General features: G+C 33.2%; 1 long non-coding RNA gene across 1 annotated transcript; it reads left to right on the top strand.

Annotated features, from left to right (window-relative positions):
* Positions 2745-4904, top strand: LOC107644838. Its single transcript, XR_002347604.1, has 2 exons — positions 2745-3419; positions 4687-4904. It is a non-coding gene; the product is annotated as an uncharacterized LOC107644838 (long non-coding RNA).

The raw sequence follows: 8857 nt of genomic DNA, 5'->3' as shown, positions 1-8857 counted from the left end.
GGCATTTATATGGAAGTTACTTAACACGGACTCGACTTAGACATCTTGAGGAATCGAATAAGTATTCGATTGAAGAATCAAACAAGTGTTCGAATGAAGAATCGGATGGTTACACTAAGTAGAGAAGTTGAAGGCTTTCTCCAAGTGAGAAATTTATGGGTAACGTTTATCAACAAAAAAGCGGAAACAGTTACCTAGGAGTGTGCATACAAGACAGCACCATGCAATTAATGGTCGGTTATAGAAGTAGATTATAAATATTAGCAAGTTTTAGGAAATAAGGGTTGGAACTTCTTTTCAGAAATACACTCAAGCACACTCACATCCCAGTGAATTTCTGAGTCTGCATTTGAGTTCAATTTATGTAGGGTTCCTTCCATTGTCTTTATCTTTTATTTATGATTCTTGTAAGAATTTATCTTTCAAGTAAAATTTATCTTTCAAGCAAATTTATGTTTCAAGCAAACTTTACTTATCGTACTCAATTTACATTTCATTATCTTTTAATTTTCATATCCAAAGTCCTTTGATTCAATCGAAGGCATTTTTTTCGCTTTCTTTAAATTTTAACGCAACCCTTTTCAATTCCAATCGATTTCACTTTTCGAATTCTTTGTTTTTCACTTCTTTTATTCTTTTACAATTTTTAATTTGTTCTTTATTTTAATACTGGTCTAATTCGAGACACTTTGATGCACTTATAGAAAACTGGTACCTGCAAAAGAGGAGTAGGTTTCGCTCCCAAACTATTAGATATCGAACCACCATCGATTTGTTAAAAATCGACAAAACAAATTAGCACGCCAAGTGGGACAGTTGTAAATTGAAGTGTATCAAATGCAATTGAGAAGTGGAAAGATCATTCACATGACTGATGAATTGTCAAATGTGAATGGTGGTTCGTCCACCAATAACAGCATACCAGTAATTGTGCAGTCTGCGGATGTTACTTCACGTTCGGAAGGTGTAGTTGGAAGTGAAAGTATAGTAGTAAAAGTATAGTGTCGGACGTAATATTTGTCCACGTGGTAATTTACCACCAGTCCAGCCTCCATTAACCACTAGATGGCCTCCTTATGGTCTACCTCCTAGTTATACTCCACCAGTGAGTGGTTTTGTTCCTCTTTGTTCGTTTCGGGAGTGTAAATGGAGTGAATAATTCTCAAAACCCACAACAGCATTCCAAGTATTCTCGTGATTATAATGTGGGCTCTACATCGAATGCTTCTTACTCCATAGCAGTATTTCGACAACATGTAGAAAAAAATCATCATGATTTAGTCAACTTGTTGGCTCAACAAATGACCACAATTCTAAATCCTATGATGGCTGATCACGAATAGAAATTCGAATCGTAGATTTTTTATGGTTGGGAGGCCTCATATAAGGCTCTGCCAACATGATTTGAAGCTATATGTAAAAAAAAAAACCATCAGCAGCTGTGCATTTCAACATGAACATAAACCACAATAACAATAAAGTGCTAAATGAGTCAACTCGCAATAACCACAAAGTCCCACATAGTCCATGTCTTCACAAACGATAACAAAAAAAAGGTCCTAAATGAGTCAAACCATAATAACAACAAAGTCCAACATAGTCCATGTCTTAGAAAACGATAGAAAAAACAACAAAGTCCTAAACGAGTCAAACCACATTAACAACGTAGTCCAAAAAGAAAGTCCTAAATGAAACAAACCACAAAGACAACAAAGTTCAACAAAGTCCACATATGAAGATACTACTTGCTAAAATTGATGCCGGGGTAAATCGGTTACGGCTTTTTCACGGAGGATCAGTCCGTAAGTCATTGCCCTTATCGCGAACACATGCAGCACCTATACAATGATATACAACAATAATGACATCTATATAGACTTCCCTAAATGTGAATTAAAGATAAATCCTACCCACAATACACTACAACAAATATGGGCTTTAACAACGCTTTAAAATTGTTCTCTTAGATAATTATAGACAACGATTTTTTATGGTGTTACTGTTGAATTCAACTTTTCGTTATTTTATAGCAACAAACTAAAAATGTTCTCTTTGACTAGTTTAAAGAACGTTTTATAACTGTTACCCTGGTTTAGTTTTAAGCAACAATTTTTTATTGTTGTCTAAATAATTGCACAAAAGAAACTGCATAAAAACCATGGCTAAAATGCTACACTTTAAAACCGTTCTAATAGATGGTTTTAGACAATAATTTTTACGGTGTTGCTGTTCAAGTTCAATTTTTCATTACGTTATAGCAACAAAATAAAATCGTTCTCTTTGATTATTTTAAAGAACAGTTTTATAACCATTACAACAATTTTTTATCAAACAACAATTTTCTAATATCATTTAAATAATGAAACTTACAAAAATTTAATTACATTGTTAAACATAAATAAAAATTGTTAAATGTAAAAAAAGGGTATAAGTAAAAAACCTAAGCCTCACTTTCACTTCTTTTTCACTCTCTGCGCCTCCACTCCTTTTTCACCCTCTCTAGGTCTCCATATAACACTCCGATTTTTTATTGAATTATTCTCAGAAATTCTATGATGAGAAATTCGTTAAATATATAAACCATCCCATCATAAAATAATACGGCAGATTTAGACTTGATAAGTGAAAAAATTTAATACACCATAAAAAATAAGAACGTGTCCTAAGTTAAAACCGTATCAAACCACTCTTTTCCCTTCTCACGGTTCAACCGAACCATACTCCCTTTTAACTAAACCAAACAAAAGGAAACCCTGATTAAAACTCATTCTCTCTTCTTCTCTCACAACCGAACGGCGCTTCAAAGGGAACCATAGTCATCTCTTCAAGCATTCAATGCTGTGGTGTGGTGTTACAAGAGGAGGAAGCCACGAAGCTTTCTGCACCAGCTCACCTCTTCCCTACCTCCTATAGTATATATGGATGAACCAAGCCTCTCAATTCTCCTGGAAACAACAGAAATGCACGACAAGAAGAGAAGAAAGGAAACAAGAGTGGCGGCCAAGGAGAAGAAGGAGGAAAACCCAGGCAGAATCATGATCATTTTCGTGCATCGCCATCAGGGAAGAAGAGAAGGACAGCCATGGAAGTTGCTACCCGAAGCCAGAGGAGGAGCTCTACCCCTTTTCCTTTTTTATTTCCTTAACGTTCTTCTTGCTGGGTAAGAACCAGTAGCTTCTGTATTCTTCTGTTCTTTCCCAATTCGAAAGTTCCATCCTTATTAAGCTTCAATTTCTTTAATTAATGGCTAAACCAATCAAGCTCAGTCCATCACAAGAGTAAGAATCCTTCTCTTGCTCTATATGAAGCTAGGTCATTTGGCCCTATAAATTAACAAATTTCTTTAATTATGATTGTTAGGGTTTTTGATTTAAGATAAGCAAAGGACAAAATTTAGTTTGTGAAATTCTCAGAGTAAGGTAAGGGTTAGGAACAAAATTAGTTTAGTGCTATGTGCAATGAACTGTTATGATAATTGATGATAATGATTGTGTGTATTCTGAAGTTGTATTTGCTATTAGTATTTGTTGATGATGATTTTGTGTATGGAATGTTGATATGGTTGCTGGAAATCTAGTTGATGAACTATAACTCGAGATATGTTATTATAGATGAGATTCTGAAAAAGTGATGTTGCGACAATATGGTTACATTATACCTATTGTATGAAATTTTGATATATTGAATTAAGAATTCTTGGGCTATGTTAAGAGTTGAGACTAGTATGCATGACTATATATAATCTTGGAATTTATGAGTCACAAGTAGGAAAACAAATTTGTGATTTGAGAAGTAAACATCTATGCTGCAGAATTTCTGTTAACTTTGGGCAGCAACTTGAAATAAAATCTGGAAGCAATTTAGATGTAATTTTTGGTCTAAATTATTTTTCTAATAAACTTCAAGAAGTAAAGATTTCTCCGTAAAAATTTCAAGGAATTTGGCCAAGTGGTTTGAGAGATATGAATTTTTAAAATTTAGTAGTTGCTGCAGAATTTTCTGGTCTTCTGGTTCTGCAGTGTTAATTTCCAACCACTAGAACGTTTGATTTATTTGACATTTGAGTTTCTACCAAAGGATTTTGAAGTTCTGTAAGTCTATTTTGATTGAGTACAAATTTTATATCCGTAGCTATTTCGTAGAGTTAAGTAAGTCGCTTGGAAGCTGGGCTGCTTGCGGGAAATTCAGAACCGATTTATAAAAATAGGGCAACACTTCTAATTGACAATTAATTAATCAAATGAAGTGCTATGAATCTGAAACTTATTTATTCTAAAACTTAGGGGTGTTGAGTTTATCCTCACCAAAATTTAAAAGCAACGGATTAGAATTTGAATTTATTATGGATTTTACAAAAACAGAGCTGCGTGCTGTTTTCTAAATCTTTTTGCTGTTTTCTAAATCCTTTTGAGTGCAGCAGCAGATTTTCAAAATTTGTTATCAAACTCAATTCTAATCTAAATGCAATGAAAATTCAACTTAAATTAAAAGATCATGTCCAAATTTGGCAAAAATATATGTAATTAGTCAAATATAAATGTGAGAGTTTATGGCAGAGAGCAAAGTTAACTTGTGATGCCAATATAATGAGTTATTCTTTCTTTTCCAATTTTCTGTTGTTGAACGTAATTAAATCTGTCTCTTTTCAAATTTTACTGACTGTTTGTGTGTACACTTCTTGTATAGGTTGATAAAGCTATAGAGGAATACAAAAGGATGAAGGGAGGGATACAAAGCGAAGGAAGGCAAGCATGTGTACTCATTTGTTATTTTTGTTTCCACACATGTCGGAATTGTGGATTTGATTAAGCAAACAACATTTGAGAAAATGATATTGTATTATTTAATATCAATTTGTAAACTTTGAGAAAATCATTCAAATAGCTAAGGTTATTTATTGACACTAAATTAAGAAATTAGTTGGAATTAATTTCAATAAAATATGAGAAAACTATTGTAAATAAAGAATTATATAATTACAAAAAATTGTTGTCAAAAGTCACAAAAAGACAATGGTATTAAAATTGTTGTCAAAGGCAGCTACAAAATAACAACGGTATTGAAACCGTTATAAAAAAAAATACCAAAGGCAATGCTTTTAAACTGTTGTCTTTGTGAATAACAAAATTACTAACAGCTTAAAACCGTTGCCTATCCATTTATGGTTTTAAACCGTTATGTCATGCAAGAGAACGGTTCTAAACAGTTGTTTATCCAGTAACGGTTTCAAATCATTCTTTAAAAATTATTGTCAAAACTGTTATCTATGCCAATAACTATGCAAACAATTTTTTGATTGTCATTGCCTTAGATAAAAAATCGTTGCCTCGCATTAGTAACGGCTGCATATACTACAGGTAAAAAATCGTTGTCAAAATGTTACCTCAAGTTTTAAAAACGGTTTTATAATCTGTGACAACGGTTATCAATTATTGCAAAAACTCTTATTTATTGTAATGATACAATCATGCAATTCTAATAGATTCAATTGTACCGAGTTAAAGTAAACACAATTAATGATACATGTGACGGGTGTACATGCATCCTCAACTATCCCATCACCAATATCATCATCATTGTCCTCATTAGTGATGCCATCGTCATCATTAGCATAACATCTCATTGTTCTCGTTAGTGATGTCATCTCGAGTTTTGAAAATTAAATAATAAATTAATTATAATTTATTATTTTATTTAAAAAATATATTTTAAATTTTATTACTATATTTGTATGTTCATGATTTTAATTATACTTTTAAATACTTTGAATAGATTTATTTTATTATATTATATTTTACATATAAATATATGTTCCATCACGTAATTAAATAAAGATATGTTTTTTTAATAAAAAAATTTAATAACCAAATTAACCATTAATTATGTGGGTAAGAAGTGATACATGGCAAAAAGAGGCGCCGGTTACACGAGAGGTTGTGTGGGAGGGCAGTAGATGGCGATGACGTTGGCGCTTCTTGTCCCAACTATGGTTAAGATAAAAACCAATTACAATGTGACACATAATGAAGGGTAACTTATTTTAGAGGGGGTTGGCTAGCATTTACCTTATTATTATTGTTACTTAATTCCGTTCAATTAGCCAAAATCATTAAAGCAAACATGCATATATACATATATAATAACGACACATACTTTTATTTATTTATTATTCTTGACACCTAACAACTAAATTGTTAATGATCTTTATGATTACCATTAATAATTATTTAGTTTCCATAAGGCCAGGCCACAAGGAAAAAGGATTGGCCGAGGCCATTAAGAGAGAAAAAGAAAGAAATGGAAACGTGGCCTTAAATACATATATGTATATATATAACTATGACACCTAACAAAGCTTATCACCACAAATTACCATCTAATCTTCTGGCTCTCTCCTAACCGAATTGAAGTTGGAAGAAAAGAAAAGAGAAGTGACCAAGAGTGAGAGAGAGAAACCGTGGAACCTCCGAGTTTTTGGTTTTGATTTCTTGTGATATATAATTTTAATAAAAAATTTAATCTAGTAAAAGTGTTTGTATTTTTTTTTTCTATATGTTAGCGTTATTTTTGTCCGGTAGAAATTGATGGCGACGTAGCTCCTCTTTCTCTTGAGTTTGGCTAATTGGAGTTCTAGGAGGTACAGACGATTTCTGACGCTTTTCTCTTCAGTAACTCAATTAGAAAGCTTCTCTAGAACTTTCGTTGATTTTGATTTCATACGGAGGTAAGGGTTTTATTTTAAAATTAACAGTTTTCAATTTAAGGATGTCCAAAAGTATAGTAAATAATTGTCAATATATTAGTAATTATAATGTTATTGAGTTTGGATTTTTTAGCTGTGAGTGATTGGCTGTGTTTGTGACTGAGTTTTTGGTTATGAGAGTGAATGGAAATTGATTTCTTAATTAGAAGTAGTAATTCTGAGAGTTTATAAATGATTTACAAGAATTAGAATCATATGTCGATTATTGAGAACCTTATGTTTGAAGAGTACTATGTTTTAAGTTTAATCTATTGAGAAAAGATTTTTGTTTTAAGTTATAATTTGAGTTCGATTTATTAAGAAAATTTTTTTATTAAACGTTGAAAATTTTGATTATTTAGAAACTAATTGATTTAAGGTTATGATAGATGAGTGAATAGGTGGTGATGCAGAGGTGTAATTGATTATTTGGTGGTGCGGAGGTATGTGCAATTAAGCGGTGATGCAGAGGTACGTTTAATAATGTAGCTGATGCGGAGGTGTGGGTATGTAATTGGTGATGTGGAGGCATAATAAAAAGAAAGGAAATGAGAACTAATGAAGGAAATAGATACTTAAGAGGGAAAAAAATGAGAAAGAATGAATAAGATAGATACTTGAAAAGTGTATGTTAAAAAGGTCTTGTGCCAAAATGCTAATGCGGAAGTACCCGCCTAACATATAGCCTAAGGTTGCTAATGCGGGAATATCCGCCTGACTGATAGCATACGGTTGCTAATGCGAAAGTGTCCGCCTAACTAATAGCCTGATATTGCTAATGCAGGAATGTTCACCTAACTAATAGCCCGTTTCTACCGTGATGCCAAAATATCCTAACTGACATATGGGTTCGCCCATGATGATAATTGTGCCTGACTGACACGGTAAAAAACCATATTCGGGGTTTGCTCTGAGTAACGTCGGGTTGCGGGTAGACAACTGACGCGTGAACTCATGGCCTACATAGGAAAGGCATGCATCATATTGTTTGCGAATTTGCATTTGATTGTGGTTGTTTATCTTGTTTATTTGTGATTGTACTGTTGTCTTGGTGACTTGCTTGTATGCTTGATTCAACATTTTACTTGTGCTGTGGACTTAATAATGTAGTGGGAGCTGATGTTTGTGGATTGAGTTTAGGTATATTATTTGCGATTCTGGCTTATTTAGATATTGCGATAATTGAGGAATATTGTTAAGAGATGACGAATTGTTAATGTGACGCAGATTTTCTTTATGTAATGTGATTTAAAGAAAGGGTTTTACATGGTTTTAGGTAAGACTTAAGAAGGATATCAAGGGTTTAATAAAGAAAACCGTTTTCGGGTTATGAATTAACTATTTGTATATTATTCTGTATATTTTTACGGCATTCGCTATCCCTACTGAGAACATGCGAGGACGACGTTCTCACCCCCTACAGATCTTCTGTTTCAGCAACAGGTTCAGGAAGCCCTTGGCAAGGAGCCGCGACTAATCCACAAAGTTTTATATACATGTATTCGTATTTTCTGGATTCTGGTTTAATCTTAGATTTTATTTTTCCTTCGTCATTTATTGTTTTGTTTGGCTTTTTAGAGGGACAGGACTTGTATTTGAGGATCTTGGAATAAGTCTATGTATATATTGCTATGTGAATATATATATTTTTGTAATTAAGAGATTTAAAGTGAAGATTTTTCGTTTTCCTGATTAAGATTCTAGTTCGTATTCGTAAAGGCTCAATCTTAAATAAAGATAGTATAAAATAAAATAAGTTTAGAGGTAAGTAGCGCTCGAACTTTTAGTACGATCATGAGGTGCTAACAGTTAGGGTGTTACACTCGTCGTCATTGTCATCCACCCTATCCCGAGGTGCATTTACTAGGGTGCGTATAAAGGCATCTACCTCCGGCTAGGTGTGGAAACAGGCCAGGCCAGGCTAGGTTTTGCTCTTAACAGGCCTGACCTGCCATGTAGTTAATTGGCCTGAACCTGGCCTGCAACCTGCTATAGGCTTTTTTTAAAGTACTAAGTCAGGCCTGTTATTCAGCCAGGCTTGGCCTGAAACCTGTTAAAAGGCCTATCATTTTTTTTTTACAAAAAATATTTATATGTAATATGTCATATTTATAA

Source organism: Arachis ipaensis, chromosome B05 (genome assembly GCF_000816755.2).
Source record: "Arachis ipaensis cultivar K30076 chromosome B05, Araip1.1, whole genome shotgun sequence".
In the NCBI taxonomy this organism is placed as follows: Eukaryota; Viridiplantae; Streptophyta; class Magnoliopsida; order Fabales; family Fabaceae; genus Arachis; species Arachis ipaensis.
This window is presented reverse-complemented; position numbering and strand designations above follow the sequence as displayed.